At 43.1% G+C, this 20,316-nt stretch overlaps 2 long non-coding RNA genes across 2 annotated transcripts; both read right to left on the bottom strand.

Annotated features, from left to right (window-relative positions):
• Nucleotides 1-322: 322 nt before the first annotated feature.
• Nucleotides 323-6,695, bottom strand: LOC124683385. The gene is made up of 5 exons (XR_006996671.1): nucleotides 6,583-6,695; nucleotides 4,424-4,548; nucleotides 4,242-4,317; nucleotides 3,824-4,039; nucleotides 323-482 (listed from the first exon to the last, which is right to left on the bottom strand). It is a non-coding gene; the product is annotated as an uncharacterized LOC124683385 (long non-coding RNA).
• Nucleotides 6,696-12,174: 5,479 nt separating this feature from the next.
• Nucleotides 12,175-19,206, bottom strand: LOC124691783. The gene is made up of 8 exons (XR_006999157.1): nucleotides 19,158-19,206; nucleotides 18,952-19,005; nucleotides 18,291-18,478; nucleotides 17,935-17,990; nucleotides 17,607-17,671; nucleotides 17,457-17,531; nucleotides 16,050-16,807; nucleotides 12,175-13,602 (listed from the first exon to the last, which is right to left on the bottom strand). It is a non-coding gene; the product is annotated as an uncharacterized LOC124691783 (long non-coding RNA).
• Nucleotides 19,207-20,316: the final 1,110 nt, after the last annotated feature.

Raw genomic sequence — 20,316 nt, 5'->3', positions numbered from 1 at the left:
GATCTCCTGCAGGTACTCGAAAAAAAAGACTATGAAGCTATCCTCAGGTTCAAAATAATTGCCCAAAAAATGGATGTATCTACACACCAAAACATGTCTAGATATATCCAGTTTTGGGCAATTATTTTGAACCGGAGGGAGTAACAGAATTAGAAAGAACCGATGGAAATCTCTTATTGAAGCGTTTCTAATGCGTCTGCATTACTTATGTATTTACCCTTATCAAAGCGTTACAAATGAACTTAAGGAAATTCCGTGACATCCATAAACATCAGTTACTGCGTAGAGGAGAAAGATGAGGAACCTGGGGACTCACCTAAACCTTGGAGGCGTAGAAGGCCACCGCTGCCACAGTTGCAGCGCGGTGAACTCACCGCCAAAGGGCAGAGGTGAAGGAGGAGGCAGTCAAAATGCAAGTACATGAACATGGGAAGAAGCACTCAAAAGAGACAACAGCGTCTTATGCATCCAGGCTTCTGAACCTTGCAATTAAACATATCAAATATCAGTACAGAAAAATAAATTTGTCACAGCATTGTAAATTAAATCAATACTACCGGTAGAGGTGAGCTACGAAGCACCGATACAGCAAAGTCACATGTTTCCAATACTCCGATACACCAAAACGCGACCGATACGCGTATCGCCCGCGTATCCTCTTTTCCCGAATTAAAAATAAAGAATTTAATGCCAATACCTCGTGAGGACGGCACCGATACGTCGTGGGACACGGGAAAGCCCAGTTGAGCCCAGTACTAACCCTAACCCCGAGCGCGCTCGCTCTATACCTTGTTCCTTCCATTCGCAGGCAAGGGTTCAAGGCACATACGCTGCCAGCTGCAGTAGCGCGCGTGGCCGGCCGGAATCCAGCCGCCGCCGCTCAGAATCCTGCGGCCGCCCGGAATCCCACCGCCTTGGCCTGGATTCGGCCCTCCACACCACCTGGAGCCACCTGCGCCATCGCCCATCGATGGCAGCAAGATAATTTCTTGATACCGTCATGCTTTCTCCCATCCTGCTTCCTCCTGCCTAGCTGTGCTGCCGCTGCGTGCTTTTTTCAGTTGCTTGCTTGCTTTGCTGCTGCATGGCGCCATCTGCCTTGCTAAATTTCTCATGCTTTTCTTGATGCGCTGGCTAGGGACTGAGATTCTGCCATGGCATCAGGCAACAGCCAATCCTTGGTTGGTGGTAGTGCAAGCAACAGCATTCTTGTTGATGATACAGGGGCTGGTGGTGTGAATGCAAAATATCCTCTATTGGATTGCAAAATATTAGGCAACTGTAATACTAGCATATGGTTTTTTCTAAGTTTTTTTCGAGAAAACGCAAAGGACCTTTGCGTTTCATTGCATTGAAAAGATAGGGGTTTGTTTACGTCCTCCTAGGAGGCAGAATACAGGCTAAAAAACACAAAAATCAGTGCACATCCCAGCTTGGTGGCAAAACGACCCGCAGGCCCTGGGCACCTGCTCTAGCCCATGTACATAGTCCGTCCTTGATGTTCTGCAACAGCATGGGCATGGATGGCTGGGCACCAACGAAAACGCTAGCGTTCCGATGTTTCCAGATCATCCACGGGATGAGTAAGGCCGCCGACGCCAAGCCTTTGCGCAGCGGCATTGGCGTTTCTTGCCGAGCACGGAGCCACCAATCCATGAGGGTGAGCTCGTGTTGTGGTGCCCTGGCAGTCATCCGGAGCCAAGCAAGCACCTCATGCCAAACCTGCCGGGAGAAGGGGCACTCGAGCATGAGGTGTCGCATGGATTCGGGCGCCTGATCGCAAAGGAGGCATCTGGGGTGGTGAGGGAGACCATGTCGTGCTAGGCGCTCCGCGGTCCAGCATCTGTCGAGGTTTGCTAGCCAATGGAAGAATTTGACCTTAGGCGGCGCCCATGACTTCCAAATAAGCTTCCAGGAGCAACAAGGCGTAGATCCATGGAAGGTTGCAAGGTAGCATGAGTTGGCCCTGTAGGTGCCGGAGGCCGTCCACTTCCAAAGGAGCTGGTCGGGCAGGGAGCTGAGCGTGGTGCCTTGGATCATGCGCCAGAGCACCAAGTATTGCCCAATCTCGTGAATGCCGACCAGCCCCTGGATGTCCGTAGCCCAGCTGTTCCCGGCCAAGCCTTCAGCGACCGTTCTGGCTTTGCGATGCCGCTTGGGGATGCACGTGTACAGGTGCGGTGCGAGCTCCTTGACTGCCTTGCCCGATCCTCCCAGAATAACGCGCGCTGCCCCGATGCACATGACCGTGGAGGCGAAGAACAGTGCATGCTCGTCCGTCGAGAATTGGAGGTCAAGGCCACTCCAGGCACGGCTATCGTCCATGCGGGAGAGCCACAACCAACGCAGCCGCAAGGCGAGCCCAGCGCGCTCAATGTCTTGCACGCCGAGGCCCCCGTAGGAGATAGGACGGTAGACGCGCTTCCAGTTGACGTGGCAGTGCCCTCCATTGGCAGCGGCGTGTCCAGCCCAGAGGAAGCCGCGTTTGATCTTTTCGATCAGCTTCAGGGTTTTCTTCGGCGGGGCGTAGGCGAGCAGCTGGTGAATGGGGATGGCGCTGAGGACGGACTTGACCATCGCGAGGCGTCCAGGCTTGCTCATGAGCCCAGCTTTTTTTCTAAGTACCACGAGGATTGCAGAAATTGCCAATTTGGTGATCATTCAGATTCAGCCACCAAGGAAAGGCAACAAATGGGGCAGTTTTTAATCCCATCTCATGCATTCAATTATTCTTTCTTCATAACCTGCCATTTTTTGTTTTTATACATATATTTGGCTCGCCGTATTGCTGTTTTTTCAAATCGTCATTTTCCATATCGCCGTATCCGTATCACCGTATCCATGATTCGTAGGAGATGAGTACAAAGCAAGAAACAAGAAAAAATAATAGTGATAATGGTGCTTCTAAGCAAAGAAGAGCTTGCATGCTATCTTACTATTCTTATTAAAAAAAGAAAGCAAACAACAAAGCTCACATATTTACTCGCATGGTCATAAAGTCTGCCACACTGTAAAAAACGCATTCGTGTAGATAATCCCGTGTATAACTGTTTACAGTGGGTATTTGAGCACATCCAAGCCAACTACAACAACTAGCATTGATCCAGGTACATGCTATTATTTAGCTTTTCGGCAAGCAAACTACAACTAGCAAAATATCAAAAATATTCACAAGTTTACTAGCTATATTTGGACCAACGTAAACATTCTGATCATAATGACCCACGTATACCATTTCGTCTTTTAGTCTGAATTAACAGAGAACACTAAATATATATGTTTTACTACCTACAAAACATCTTCTTCAACTGTTATCTTGAGACTTGTGTGATAACTCACTAGACAGAAAACTGTCCATTGAAAGCAACAAGTGCTTGACGAAGCAGCTGAACTGTAATACCTACGAGATATTGAGAGTACATGCTACATCAAAGTAGTATATCAACAAGTAATTTTAGTTATGAACAGCTGAGCTAATACAACCAATAGATTACATATGGTATACATAAAGATAAGCAAGGCAAAACTGTAACACATTTTTTTGGTTCTTCTCTCTAGGAAATGGACAAATTCTTAGATCCATTTGCACTAAAGGAAGGGCAAGTGAAGTAAAGACACTTGCAATACATAAATGTCTAAGCTTAGCAACTACCAAACAAATAATCATTGGCACAGTTGGTAGGAAACCACCCACTCTAGTAAAACTAGGTGCGGTAGTTCATCATCAGAGAGAAGTATGGACCTACCTACACATGTTAGTCTACAGCAGAGCAGAGCAAACAGTGGAAGTAAAGTGAAGCCATACCAAGAAAAAAGTTCAAACCTGTAGATTTTGAACCGAAGCCATCCAATGGTGCAACTGGCCCACCACGGTACGACATCTAGCCACTGCAGCGCCAGCGGCATAGGATTATGCTCTCCGAGTTTGTGACAGCCGATGGACTACACCTTCATCTCCTCGGGGCTCTCTGGTTTTGTGCTGCTTGTGACAGAGCATGCTCTTAGAGTGGAGTCATTTAAATTCAAAGTATGGGCAGCCCTGCATTCAAGGATTACGAGTGGATGAGTTGGGACGAGTCACAAATATACCGACTCATGGACTAGTCGCACCTAGTCACGACTAGTCAAGGTTTTTGGTTGGAACACAAGTACCGACTCATAGAAGTACATCCAGATCAAAGTCATCGGTTGTGCCTACTACTAGCTCACTTGCTACTGGAAAGATTGGCAGCAAGGCTTACCCGTTGGCAACAGTCCGATGAGGATGCCATGTTGTACTACCTGGCCATCATGGCCATACTCGGGGACTTGCTGTTGCTGCGTACAAAATTAGCATAGCTATTAGATACGACACTGAAAATGGTAGCTCAAAAGAGCTGCAAGCAAAACAAACATGTTGTGCGTTGAAGTGAGCAGCACTAACCTACAAGGAGCATAGTGCTCACGCAGCATAGGCAAGACTCCTGTTTCGGAAAATAGGAGGTTCTTATGGCAAGCAAACTACAATTGTCCTCCCCTGACTTTCTTCTCTCAAAACATATTCAGTGCCTACAATAGAGGAATCAGGAAGTCAAACAGAAGGCAAAGCTGAGAAATAACAACCCTATTGTTTCAACATATAAATGAATAGATAGCATCTTGAATTCTAGTAAAGCAGATAGTAAAACCAAGAGAGAAAATTGAGGAGAATATATATTTCTCTCATTTGTGCGTGCGCAAGGACCCACGTGAACAGCCTGAATGCACTGCAAGTAAAAAACTTCAATATTTCAAGTTTCAAAGTTTGGTACACAGATGATTCTGCATTCATACTGCCCAATCCAATTTTAAATAGCCCTTCTTTAACAACCGAGAAATAACCATCAAAAGACAATCTGTTTCAGAATGAAAGGAATCAACCACCCTGATGCTGAAGTAAAGATCTACATGAATTCTCATATGGTTGTATACTTGTATTGGACAACAAGTTGCAACGGTTAAAGTGTGACCATCTCTTTTATGGGGAGTGTAACTAGACAAGTTATTTTCATCATAATTAGAAGCTATTAATAAGGAAATGGTTAAGTAGAAAACAAGAACAGAGAATATAGTTCCTAAGTCAAACTCAATATTCGGAACAAGCCTAAGAATTTGATCAGACACTATGCAGCCAGTACGACTGCGATCAGTTGCATCATCGATGTAATAAAGCACTGATTCTTTCAGAGATATCTAAATCCTGCAGCAACTAGTAAAGACTAAAATTTATCTCTTGAAATAGGTGAGATAAACATAACTAAGAAACAGAAAGTGATCTTCCTAGTAAACTGTATCCTTTCATACTTTATAAATGACACGACAACAAACGAAACTTAAACGAATGGAAAAATGATCAGCAGAGGTAGCGTTGCTGCATTTTTTGGCGGTGAATTGATTTTGATCACCCAAAGCCTGTTAGTGAAGAACTGTGACTTAGATACATGAATCTCAAGTAGCAAAAGTGATCAATATTCAAAAATACAATTTGGGAATATGAATAAAAATTAGGAATAAACAGTTCATGATAACCACCTCTCTGGAGCTAACAGAAAAAGGAATACAGTCAAAAACCAATGGTGACAAACTAAACTTTACCAGAAAGGTCAGCAATCAGGGAACAATTGAATCACGATGATAGAAGATTCAAGTGTTAATCACCACAGAAAGTTAAACAGCAAGTTGCAACACTACCACAGCAAGCTCAAAATAAGGTCATCTGTCAACACCATGGAATGCAAACAGAAAACTAGTGGGCAATGACGGCAGAAGATTCAAGTGTTGATCACCACAGAGAGTAGGAAGTTTCAACAGAAATTTGTTAGAATCTACATCAAAATTACGGGGCATGTTGCAACTTGCGACTATAAAATCCAAGAAAGAAAGACCGTCTTCAATGCAAAAAATTAGCCCTTTTACATCAGTACATACATAACACCAATTGACCAAGACAAGGGAAGAACACCAAAAAGTCTGATTACCATATAGCAATAGCAAATGACATTATACATTGACACGAATAACTAGACAGTAGACAATTTCATGAAGATAACATGATAAATGATGACCATCATGCATGCTTCAGATTTTGATTGATCTCCCAGGAAGCTTTCAAAGGCTCCAAGTAATCATAGCAAGTAAATTTATAAATTCCAAGCAATTAACTTAAAAATTTATAAGACGCGAACTTTATAAATTTGATAGTCTAATGTATGCCTTGTAAACTTAGCTTCTTATCTAGTGCAAAAGATCCAATGCAAGGCAGACAGGGAGACTATCGAAGGGCATACCACGTGTTAATTATAGCTATGTCGGTCATTATGGAGGGGCAATATAGTACAACTCTCACCTACCTACCTGCTCCTTAATCCCCACGTCACAAAAATTACACACTCCTCATGGGAGGGAGTACATGAAAACATTCCACCAAACTAATGCATACAAAACACAAGAATTTTGGCAACTCAGGTAGACACATGGGAGCAGATGCAGTAACACAAGGAACGTTTCCACTGCTAACACATTGAACATGATAAAAAGAAACCAAATTCAGAAGAGAGATCTCACCGGCAGCACCAGGTTGGGGAGTTCATCGGCAGCAACATGCCCAAGTGGTTGCGTGCAGCAACAGCTCAAGGAGGTGGTCAGGGAAGCCACCAGCAGCCACATTAATGCATCCATATTTCCTGAGAAATCCAAGGGGAAAACTATCATGGACAATTCACAAGAAACAGCGAACATTCATCAAATACATAGATAGGGATACTTATTGTTGCATATCAAGCTACTTTGGAATGCCATAGTTCATAGCATGATCAAGAGTTGGGATATCCAACCCACGGCTGGCCATGTCAGTAGCGTTCATGACAGGGACCTGACCAGACTTAAAACGATGCAATGCAACGTTGAAAGCCTCAGCAACTGAACCTTGTGAGAGTGCAAGGAAACAGTAGGTTTCTTCGACCAAGCTCTTGCAACACAACATGTCCTAAATAAACAATACAATTGACTTCAGCAACATTTGAAGAAAGCATTCAGATTTAAAAAATAATCATAAAGTACATGTAATATTAACACGGAGAATTCTGTCAGAATCATCTAATCTCAAGACTAATTCAAATGAAATTCCAAAAACAGGGATTGCAGTTGAAGTTGCAGAACAGAAATTGTAAAAGGTTAGACATTCTAGTGCATAGTAAGAAATTTTCTCACACAAATTTGCACTTCTCAATGAGTTAAAACATCACGTTTCTGGTTTGCATAGCTTAATTATGATACATAGAGAAAAATCAAAACAAAATTGACTAAAACTAGATGTACAACCTGCAACCAATGCAGCAAATGACTAATTAGTACTGTGTAGACAAGCAAGGGACCAAATCGGCCTGCAAACTGAAGCAAATCATTTTATTTTGACCGGAGATACAAAAGATGGAGCTCATTTCCATCAGGAGAGGTATATGAACAAACTTGTGGCTAAGTCCAGCGGCAAAATATCAAAGCATTTAATTCAGACTCAAACAATGTAAGCATTGGTTGCCACATACTCTTCAATTCATTCCCTCGTTCATAACATAGAAACCCAGCTGAAGGAAACATGCATAGCAAAATTTCCGACAGGATTCTTAACCCATGTGCTCATATTTGGCAAGAACATAATCCACACAGAGAGGTGAGCATGTGCAGCCAGCATATCATACCAAAGCATCAGGGGTGGAGATTACACCGACTCCACCGCACTTGATGGTGATGTCGGTCCTGCTCGAGGAAGTCCTGGTCATCAGGGCTTAGCATCAGAACACAGGTGTCTCAACATCGCTGAGGAACCCAGAGGAGAGGTGGTGTGAGCAGCCACAGAATCCCTTCCTGCCAGTGGTGCCAAATCGATATCATTTTAGCAAGTACAGAGACAGAGGGATTTTAATGGAGCGAAATTGGGCAAGGCAGAAGATAGTACCTTTAGATGCTGATGTCGACGAGGTCCTGAACAGCGGCAGCCGCAGTGGGCCGGACCTTTTGCACGACGCCCCCCAAAACATGTTCGGACCCTACAAGAAAGGAACCAGGAAGTCAAACTCAAAGGCCAAGGGCATAAGAGGAAATATTTACATTTTGGAATCATTATTAAACATTAAGTGTTATGATTTGATTCATGATATGATGATCAGATCAGATTGCTAAATGGACAATCTAGCGGGAACAAACAAGATTACTTATAATGATGTATTACAAGTACGACCTATATGTGATCAGGTTCAAATTACAGAAGAATTCTTTGATCAAATCATGATCAAACTTCTATTACATAATCTATGGGGGATAAGTGTGATCAAACACTACTGAAGCATGATCAAGTCCAAGGATTTAGGAGCCTACATTTCAGATTTTCGTACAGAAGCTTGGTTCTGGACATGAAATAAATATAAGGGTTGACAACATACACGCATATCTAGCAGCTACTAAGTACATCATTACAAGCTATCTAGACAGCAAAACGAAGGGCTGTTTGAATAGCACCCACACGAGCCATTGGCGCACGATTTTGCTGCCCCAGATTTGCCCCGTGGTGGTCGGGAAAACTGCACGTACTGAACCAAAAAGTTGGCGTGGATCTGAAATTTTGGCTAATATATTCAAATAGACGCCCACGCCCAAAAAAATTGGAAGGGCGATACCTGGCCTTAATCCAAACAGACGCGAATGTCCGATTCTGCAACAACAATAGTGCAAGTTTCGAATCTGAACAACGATAGTACAATCCTAAAGCATATCTAGGACATCTCCTGACACTACAACCGGCAGCACTTGGGATCGAATCGTAAAACAGTATTTTCTCTTCAAGATGCCAGCGTCCTGCAAGAACTTGTCGTTCTTGGGCTGGGAGAGGGAGATAGGGAGTGAAGAAGAGAGTAGTGGTTTCCTCACCGGCGGGGGCGGCCTTGTTACCGGCGGACGAGCACTCCGAAGTAGACGACCTTGACGGAGCCCAGGCGCTGGTGGGGCGGAGCGGCCTCACGGAGGAGGACGCGATGGGAGGAGGGGCAACGGATCTCCCGGCTACCGGCGGCAGGGACTTGACCTCCGGGTGGACTTCCTCGACCACGGACGCACGCTCGCGAGTAGAGCCGCCGTGGGTCCTGGCCCCTGGGCATCGTTTTGGTGGACGGCCGGTGGAAGACCGCGCGAGGTCGCGCCCCGTCGTCCTCGATGCCGGCCTCCATCAAGCTACGGTTAGCGGCGGCGCGAGTGGATGCGGCGTTGGCGAGGAGCCGGAGGTGCGGCGGCGCGAGTGGATGCTGCATTGGCGAGGAGCCGGAGGTGCGGCGGCGCGAGTGGAAGTCTAGGGGAACGCCGGCGCGGGCGGAGAGTGGCCGGGGATGGAGGAGTCGGGCGTTGGGTGAGGGCCGGGCGGGCATCGACAAGTGTTGCGTGATTTTGGTCTTTTGGTTGATTGATTTCTTCACCCAACGCGACGCGCTCTTTGCATTTATTTTCGTCCGAAAATTGTGCCACGATTTAACTAGCTTCGGAATCATGCGAGATTTTGATCTTCCCTCCCTCACTCAGTTTTTTTAAATTTTTGATAGAGAGAACCACCTACCCAACGAATTGTCAATAAGAACCACCTTTAAATGAGATTGCCAAAATTATCGGTGGAGGAGCACGAGGGATGGCTTGCCTTGTGGGTTGCGCAAGTGTCAGGGAAGACGACGGTGCACGTGGTGTCTGATCGAGAATGGTCTAGCAGTGGAAAACCGAGCTCAGTCATAGGAAAATTAAAGAGGGCGTGGTATGTCTAGTGTGTGGTAGAACTGAGAGCTTGATTCACCGTTTCCGGACATGTCCTCATCCGGCGCAGGCGTGGGCGCTGTTGGCTGAGCGCGTTGGAGGTCTCTTTGACGATCGAAATTTTGACAGATCAGACCACCTATTCCAGTGAAATGCCAAAAAAGACCACCTTTGAGTGCAAATGTCAAAACTTTCGTTGCGCCACACTGGCCAAGCGACACGTCGCACATGCCGCCGTAGCCGGTGGCGGCAGGACTTGCCGTAGTGAGTAGTGGCGGCACGTTGGACGAACGCCGGGTGGTGGGCCCTGCCGCCACTGGTTGTGGCGGCACACTGATGTGGCAACATGCCGCCACCGGCTATGGCGGCACGCTGACGTGGCCTAACATGCCACGTCACCGGTGGCGCCACCACTCACCGGTGGCAGGGCCCACCACCCGGCCTCACGGACGAAGCTGCCCAACGTGCCGCCACCACTCACGGTGGCAACTCCTGCCGCCACCAGCTACGGCGGCATGTGCGACGTGTCGCTTGGCCAGCGTGCCGCCACGGTAGTTTTGACATTTGCATTCAGAGGTGGTCCTTTCTGGCATTTCACTGGGGCAGGTGGTCTGATGTGTCAAAATTTCTTGACGACCGACCTACGTTAGGTTGATTAGTTTGTCGGCGTGCAAGCATGCAACCCTATTCATATAGCTATGCTTGATGGTGAAGAGAGAGAGAAGCGCCAAGTTAAACGAGCGTTGTGTCCCCTCTCATCGGTGTAGTTCAACTCATCGACAATGCATACAAGTCGTATCTCATCTTCATCACGAGAACACCATGCATGCCGGTGTTTGGCCATCATGCATGCTACCTTGTTGTTCATCGAGTTGTCTCCATGTTGAAAACACGCACCGGCAGAACACCATCGGAGGGCCATTGCCCGCGTCCTCTCACACTATCGGGGGCCACTTTCCCAACAATTAATGGAAGGACGCTACATGACGACACGACGCCGACATCCTCCTTGTCACCTTGTCAAGAAGTACGGCATCACCGTTCGAGGATGTGTCGTCAAAGTTGTCGTTGGCTCGACGGTTAGGGTGGCCAAGTTTCCCAAAATTCTAGACATTGGTCACGGTGGTGTGAGCGACGATGGGTTGGTTGGGTACGTTAGCTTGATGCCTTGTTCTAGCTCGGAGTCGCACCAACCCTATGCATGGAAAGATTTTGGGCCCTAGCATGGGGAACAACAGCCAGCCACCACAATGTCGAGCTCGATCTTATCTTAAGAACAAGTGGTTTCTCTTCTCAGACCCCTACTATGGGCATGCGGCGATTTTGGCCTGGCTCAAGCTACAGAAACAAATTTATCGACGTTGCTATACACGGGAACTCACGGCTCGGGCTGGCTCAACCTGACAAAATCGTGACTACCCTAACAAATAAAATACATCTTGTTTAAAGGAAAATATTTTATTTGCTCCTCTTCTAGTAGCTCCTACCAAAGGTCGGCATGCACGTGCATCCCATCGTGAAGCGTGCGACCAAGGCAGGCCCTCCATGCTAGTTAGGCTACCGTGTCAAGGGCTCAAGGCTATTGTGACCACACCAATACCATGCCTGTGTTTGCCAAACATGTCATGTTCATGGATCTTTCTTGGCGCGATGATGAACCTTAAACCCTAAACTCTATCTAAATATTAATTTAAGCACAATTTAATTAATCTATTGTTAGAAAGAAAAAAACTCACTGAGATAGTCGTGGTCATCACCTGAGGCATTGTAGAAGAATGACTCACACCGACAGTCAACACGTGGGTTTGTCGTGCCAATACCCAAGTAGTGAACCGTTAAGAAGCTACAAGCTCCCCTCCTAATCACAACTAGATTTAGAAGTGCGCCTTGGCGCACGATCCCGTGAAATCCGCACCGATTTACATTTTGTATAATGACAATGAAAATCCAATGTAAAATATTAATTCAATTTTTTAGCTTTTACAAAACAAAGTGGATATCATGAAATTAGGATAAAACAAAAAAATCACTAACAGGGTAGCACATGCTTATATATTCAAGAAAATAGAGGAATATTTTAGTGCTCGCCTTGGCTCGTGGTCCTGGTAAAAAGTTTGTAAAACACTATATTAAGCATATGTAGAAATCCAATGAAAAATCTATCCAATGGGTGAAACGATATGTATCAACCTTACCTTAGACATAAAGAACATTTGTGCTTTCTTGCCTTATAATATGTATTTATATAGCTTGTGCTTTGGATTTTCTAGTTGCCATAAATAAAAGTTCAGGATCTTATTTCATGTGAATTCAACCTATGTCACTGTATAAATGCACTAGTCAAGCTTTTTTTTTCATGTACTGCTCATATACCTATAAGCATATACTCTAGCATTTATTTTCTTTAAGAACTCAGACATATACATGGTGTTACAAAATCTAAGAAACTTGTGATTTTCTCGTAAGTATAGATCTTAGATGCAAGACATCTACATGGTGGTATAAAATCTGAGAAACTCGTGATTTTCTCACGAGTATAAATCTCGGGGTCTATGCTTCTACAGATACACTTTCTCCCAGCAGTTACAGGTGGCCAAAGCCCCTGCCTTGGGTGTGATACCTGTGGCTTCACTATCTCTTGCTTACTTGGCGTCTTCTCTCCTGGATCAGCTACTGGTGTAGCCCGTTGCTCCATCGACACCTGCAAGCAGCTCTAAGCCTTGTGTGGCTTCGCCCATCACTTCGTTCTGGAACCCTAGTTGGAACAATCTGACTGCAAGAGATGGAGACCTGCTGCCGAAAGAGATGATCAAGGACAGCCTCATGTGCATGGTTCAGCAGTACAAGTCGAGATGAAGCTAGGAGGCTACTCCGCCTCGGCCACCACTTCATGTCCTCGAGCTTTCTTGTTTTACCTTTAGGTTTCCCCTGTTGTTTCTAGCTGGAAAGACCGTCCCTGTAATGAACTTTTAGTTTCTGCCTGAGGGCATTCCTGTCTTTTACTTTCAGCAAAAAAGATGATCATGATGTAAAAAGACTCTGCTTTCATTGATGAAAATGGAGCCGGGGCTCCCCTCGTTGGGGCCCTCTTCTAAAAAAAAGATTCAAGACATCCATGATACCCAATAGCATCAACTGACTTAATACTGTGTGTCTGGGCATATATTTTTGAAAATTGAGAAATAACAAAGAGACCCTTTGATACCCAAGAAAAATAGAACATGGACATATAATTTTCATTCCCCATTAAAAATCTGCTCACTTTTCTCTCACCCACACATCACAGACAACACACAAACAAGCATATTAATACTTTTATTCAGAGAACATTTACCTAGTTTGCTTCAGTGTCTCAAACTCAAGTTCTTGTGGTAATTGTCCGAGCTACAGTATGCTCCAGCGACTGTCACCTTCTTACATGCTTCTTGATGTTTGCCTCCAACTTGACCCTTCGCTGCTTGCCATCGCTGATGGATGGTTGTGGGCTCGTCCTTCCTCCCCAACTCCTCGTGCTCCCTGGTGAACAAGAATACTCTAAACACCTGCAACTGATCACAATTATATATTTTGTACATATTTACATAAAGGGCGCAACAAAAAAGAGATGAACTGCATAAGAATAAAGCCGGACGCAAGGGAGAAAATCCCAAGCTATTTATGATCCATGGGAAAGAATATCTAATCATGAAGTAAAGGAAGATCATTTTTTCCATGTACTGCAACAGCAACTCCCCACACCACATATCTCTTGGACATAATATATACATATAATATAGCCGCAACACAAAATAGAAGTATCTGCTAAACATGCAAAAAAATTCAAGTTTCATAGTCATTCTTGAAATTATATCTGAAGAGCTTTCTTTACTTACTGCTTAATAAGAGATTAAGGATCAAATTAGAGCAAGATTGGCAGCATTGGTCACCAAGTTAATATAAAATGCAGGTAGAAAATCTGCACACCACAACTCAGAAGTGTCAACTTGGATGATTTCCGCAATTAAAAACTGAATCCTATGTCCAAACAGAACATCAGGTAGCAGATTTCAGTTTCGCTTCCTAATTACATCATAGTTTTCTGGCCTTTCTTACCATTTAATTTAAGAAAGGTGTGGTTTCTTAATTCAATAATCATGAATAATGCACCAATATCTAGGAAATCAGAGGTTATGGAGTATTTGGATCTCACCTGAACTTTCTGACACCTCCGTTATATCATGGCCTTACATATGATTCGGGAAAATACATGAGATATTTTAACTGTGTTTCAATCTTTAAAAAGGAAGTATAAATTTCCCTTCATCTATGTGCGCTGACAAAGCAATACAAATATCACTAACTAAAAATATATGAAGTCAATTTTGGATCAAATATCGCTGACAAAACGCGTCAATTAAACACGTCCTAAGAAATTTGGTGATAGTGTGCGACTACAATATCGTAAAAAGCATAAGATATACACCTTTTGTGCATAAGCTGCTCTTTCCCTGCAGTAGATGATGGAATCGCACAGTTAATCTTGGCCAGTTAAAAAACACAATGCCAAACATCTATAAGTAGGAAGAAAACATTGCAGAAGTATAGAATGTAAAAAAGGATCCGCTATGAAAGATTGAGGAGATGTTGTAAAAAAACATCTATTAAGATTGTGTTAATTCTGGAGCTGTCATATTGTATATCTTCCATTTCATTATTTCAGCCATGGCTTTTTTAGGGCACGTTGAATTATGACAGCTCCAGAATTAACACAATATTTTTACCTCTTATCGATAAGTTCATAACTGTTAAATTTTACCTCTTATCTCGTTAAAGCCATCAGGTAAGAATTAACACAATATTTTTTTGAGAATTAAAAAGCTCCAGAATTAACAAACAAACCTATTAAGCACATAAATCTGATGCTATATCAATTTTTTCTTATACATGAGGACCATAAATATGCAACTCCGAGGTCTTTGCCCAACGTATTCTAAAATGTTAGGTAGATTCTACTGATCCATGTACCAAAACCTAGAAAAAAGATAAGAGATTTAACTGTAGGTATCTGAAATAACACTTGTTAATAATAATAATAACTATCAATGTTTGTGGTAGCATGTCCATCCTCAAGTGGATAAATATGTAAAGCTTCTTCAAATGATTTCAAAAATGCTAGTGGTTAAGTACACAGGAGAATACAAAACACTCAAGAGGGAGCGGCAAAAATGCTTCAAGTGAATCATGTTCGGCTAATCTAGACAGAAGATCACCAAAAAAACTCTTCCATCAGTGCGGCACACTTAAAAATAAAACTATTCCATGGTTAGATAAAACTTTAATTTCGTCGGATCAACATATATCATTTATGTTCGTGGAAAGCATTTTGTGAGGTAATCATATAATTCTAGTTTGTTTAAAGCAAAGCAATATAGGAAATGATGTGTTCTTCTTGCTCAACCCGATAACCCTGTTTAACCAATGCGGTGAGAGCATATATCTAAGTGAAAAAAGGTACTTGGATCAACTATTGCAAAAAATATGGCTGAATGGAGAAGATTAGAACCAAGATCACATGATTGTAAATGTTTAAACATAGTAGTGAATCAAGGAAGATTAGAACCAAGATCTCTTACCATTAATTTTGAGTGGGCATCCAATGTTTACCTCATAAGTATATTGATATTCGTAACAAATATCATTTTTATTCAAACAAACAAAATGTCTAGTGATATCACCTAGAGTACATAATAGGGCAACTATGAAATTTTGGCAAGTAATAGCTTCTTAAAAAGAAATACCATGGAATTAAATCTAATATATGGAGACAATAAAAGAAAGCTGAACGCAACATAAGTAACTGGGATCATGCTTAAGTAGGCTTGGTAATATAACAGAGAATGGAAGTAAATCTAATCGATACATTAAGAGAAAGCTAAATTATGCCAGGTTTGCAGTCTTACATAGCATACATAGCAGTACATGCCAATTGTACAGAGAGAGAGTGAACCAACTAACTAAAAGGAAGAACTGTAGATGGGAAAAGCTAATAACTGCAGAGTATAGATGTCTTATTGCTGAAAACATTGCACGCTGATGTGCGCCTATTGTTTGTCAATTAGCTAATATGAGAATAAAATTATACTGCAAATAGAACACTTCTCTAGCTGGCTACACACTGCCATTGTGTTGCCCCTTGGTGATAAGACTTCCATATGAGGTTGCAGGTACATCCTAAGTCAACCTGAGGATAGAGATGCCTTGTTTACCTCGGGATGGTAGAGAGATGGCGAGATCACTAGTGTTGACACCTTGCCAGGGGTCAGACTGACCACGGCGAATCCCACCACTGTACCTCCGGGAGTGGCTCAACATTGCAGACGCGATCCCAGAGTAGAGCCCAAGGCGGATATCCCGAATGACAAATCAATGACATGCAGAGGTTACATAAGCTATAATTGAATGGTAGTGAAATAGCATGCCTATTACATGTGTCATTTCGTGACAAACAATCGAGCTTAATCACAAATAAATGGTAAAGATGAATTGTAATGCAGCAACGGTCATTATCCCTAGCACCCATTAGCTGTTTTTTTTTCCAAAATGCAAACTCAAATTTAATAACGATAAGTATTAAAGAGCATTTCCAGCATCTCAAAACAGAGCACTTGAAACAGAGCATTTCTGGACACCTTTGAAGTTGCTGGTAAACAAAAGCAAATCCTAAAGGTTTATGGAAGTCAATGATAAAAACACGTGAATTTGGACACAAAATAAACTGTGAGAAAATATTTACCGGAACTCGTCAAACGAAATATATGGAAAATCTTTACCTGAACCTGTCAAATGACTTTTCACCACATTTTCACGAAAATGGCTAATAATATTCGCCAAGACAATATTTATTTCTAAACAGATTAGTGCATAATCATGAACTCTAAACTGAAATTCTAGTCGAACCTGGCTACCAGAAGGGCAGATATCACTTCGTATTCATCATATGAGGATCATGCGGAACAATTTCCTCCTATATCATTAGGTGGACAAGAGAATCCTCAATTAAAGAAAAAGATGTAATCAAAGAAAAAGTTTCCATATAAAATACACCATGGTCAGAATGAATTTCTCTACATATCCACAACAACAATTGGTCCTCCTCTTTATTTCTCCTACTAAATAATGTGATTTGACTGGCCGTAGATATTGCAGCCCACAAGATTTTCCTCTTTATTTCTCCTCATAAGTCATATCCATGTAATGCTCCAAACAGTTTATCCACTTTCAAACTATTCCTAACAAAACAAAATTAAAAGGGTTCTCGTTCTTCAACATTAATGGTGAACTTAATCCTCTAATTTGATTATACAACACCTATAAATCTTATTGCATCCTAGTGATAGGTACACAAACAAGTCTGAAACTAAAGGATGCACATCATCAAAATCCGCTAAAACGAAAACCCTATGGTGTACTCCCTCTGTTCACTATATAAGACGTTTAGGAAAACTGAACTTACCCGTTAGATATCAATTCTCACAATGCAGAACGCTGGACGCACAACATAAAAGTACCAAAAATATGCAAGCTTATATACATCGTGTGCTTATTCTTGCAAGCAATAGAGTGCATTTAATGTCATAAATAGTAGTAAGTAATTGAAAGTATGAAGTAAATACCATGAATGTAGATGACCTTGCCTGCAACATGGTCACTTTGTTCTTGGCCTGCAACATGGTCACTTTGTTCTTGGCCTGCAAAAGGGAAACTGGGATCAAAACAAAGATATAAAAAATGGCATCTGCTGTGAACAAATGATCTAATCGTACCTTGATCTTCTCTGAAGTTTCCTTTGTACTGCAAAATAGACTTCGTCTGTTAGCGGCTGACAACTCTGGATTGTCAAGAACAAAATAATAACAAAACATATCAGAGGACATGATCAAGTAAATGTATCCAAGGTCACAAAAAGCACTGCTTAAATATCTTATATGCCCTAGACCTGATAACCGTTGAACAGTCATTTTTCAGATATTAATGCATCAGTAATATCCTAAGCGATCAAATTATGCAGAAAACTGTATATAACATAAATGACGTCAGGGCAGGAAAAACTAAATGCGACCAGCCACACACCAAGAAATTAATTAAACCAACCATCCATGATTGAACACTCTCCGGCAAGTTAGATCCGACGCCAAGGAGGAGAGCACCTGCGCACAGAATACAGCAAAAACAGAAGTTAAACAATACAGATGTATAAGGGCAGCAAGCACATAGTATCTACAAAGACCAGATGGAGCAGAAAACATGACACAGATGAAAAATAAGACCAAGCAATCTAAAGCAAGGGGCTCGTGCTACAAATGGAACCAATAGATTGAGCCGCACCTACAGATACACGATGAGGTCACACATCAATCAGGCATGCCCAATAAAAAAGGGGAAAGTTGAGAACCATGACCTAATCATTTATCTAGATACACGGAAATAAGAAAGAAACAAAAGCTCACCTAGGGCTTAGAACCTTCATCTAGGCATGGGAGGCCAACGTGCAAGGACATTGGCCACAACCGGACTGCCGACTGTAGACCTCAACCTTTATCACTGGTTGCGCCCTTGCCACTCGCTGGTGGCCACGACACCGAGAGTTTGTGCTGCCTCGACGACTTCATTCCCTATCTCATGACCGTTAGTTGCCCTGCACAGTAAATCAGAGGCATTGGAGGTGCTGCAGAAGCATTTTTTTAGTAGAAAGAACACACATGAAAATAAAGGAAAATTCAGAGACATGTACTGCACCAGAATTCGATTTATTTATAACTAAAATCATTGTTTAAAAATATCAACCGAATGAAAATAGAAAAAACCTTTGACTTCAATCCCATTTATATATAAACTCAGAACTATGCAAGGAAAACAAATACTAACAAAGCATGAGACATCTGACCTTTAAATCATTACCTTAATTATTCAGAAGGATTTAGTATTAAATGGACTTAACAATTGGCATCCACCACCAACAGTTTATAAACAATGTATCCAGATTATGATCTCTAGAGAACAGACCAAGAAATGAATCTTGACTAATTCTAGACGAAAGCTTCTGAAATTCTAAATAACCTAACATCTTAAGAAAGAAAGTAGCAAATAATTAGTGAGAAAATAGCTCACCTGAATATCTTCATCTTCCTTCCACAATATAATTTACACATCAGATGGCAATATCTATAAGGCGCTGAATAATTTGTAAGCACAACAGACTAAGCGCATCATATTCATCATCAAAAAAGTTATTTTACAATGAAGGTACGGATGTAGTTTTCATATAGATGCTATAGTAGAGGAACACTCTGGAATGCAGTATGCCATGAACTAACCTTATGAAGTAATCATACATTCAGTTATTCTTGAGAAGTCAAAATGGGCACAGGATCCAATACTAAGAACAAAGGTGTGCCTTAAACTCCTAGCTCCGTATATCGCCGTCTCTCGAGCGTGCTCCGCCTTGCAGATCAAATCTTCCCCGACACGCTGTTGGGACACTCGGACAGAGAATCCATGGCAGCGTCCCTCATCGCAGAGGAGAAAAGAAACGTTAGCAGGCCTTGTTACGTGGCGCAGCTTCAGCATAACTTCTCCTAGCGATGCACTGAGATGGGGGTCGCACAAAAAGCAGCAAATCATGTATCCATCTCTTGTGACACTGCAAGCTTGATACGAATGGAGGTGCATGCACAATAACCTTCAGTCCATATACCTCTACACAAAAGAAAAATAAGAAAATTCAGATACATGACACATTTCAACCATTGTTTAAAACGTCTCAACTAAGCAATTATATAAAGAACCAACAGTGTCAATCCTCTTTAGATCTGAAACCTAGGCTATGTGAGGAAATCACGTAGTACAAAAAAAAAAGCTAAATCAGATGCAAATTAAAATGTGCAGAGAGAGAGAGAAAGGGAGCTCGAACCGGCACCGTCGGCGACCTCCTTCTGCCCCAAACCAAGAGGGGTTGGGTGGAGGGGCAGATCCCGGCAGGCCACCGGCCACTGCGCGAGACGAAGAGAAGCCGAGATGGAGGGAGATGCAGCGCGCCGCTGGGACTCTCTTCCTCCTCCGTCAATCCCCTATTCACTCGTTCTCCCTCTCTGACCCTCACTAGCAGTGGCACGTCCCAGTGCCCCTTCCCCGTGCTCCTCCTTCTATGCGCGAGCGGGGCATGGCGAGTAGGGAGGGGGGGAAGAAGAAGAAACTGGGGAGAGGAGCAGGACGGGCGGCGGCGAGAGAGGAGCGGGAGGGGCGGCGGCGACGGATTGGAGGAGGAGAGGATGGGAGGGAGAGAGAACGTGGAGAGAGGCAGAGATATTTTCGGCCCCCTTTCTCAGATAAGGCAATGACGTTTTCTTCCCTTCCCTGAGCCAATATCACGTTAACACGTGGTCTAGTAGTTGGAGCAAGCGAAGCGAGCAACGCCCAGCCCCCGCGCGCCTGGTGGCATGGCGTGGATAGCCTCTCCATGCCCCATGGGGGTGC

The sequence above is a fragment of the Lolium rigidum genome, chromosome 1, assembly GCF_022539505.1.
Source record: "Lolium rigidum isolate FL_2022 chromosome 1, APGP_CSIRO_Lrig_0.1, whole genome shotgun sequence".
Lineage (NCBI taxonomy): Eukaryota > Viridiplantae > Streptophyta > Magnoliopsida > Poales > Poaceae > Lolium > Lolium rigidum.
Note: the sequence above shows the minus strand (reverse complement) of the source record. Positions and strands in the feature narration are given on the sequence as shown.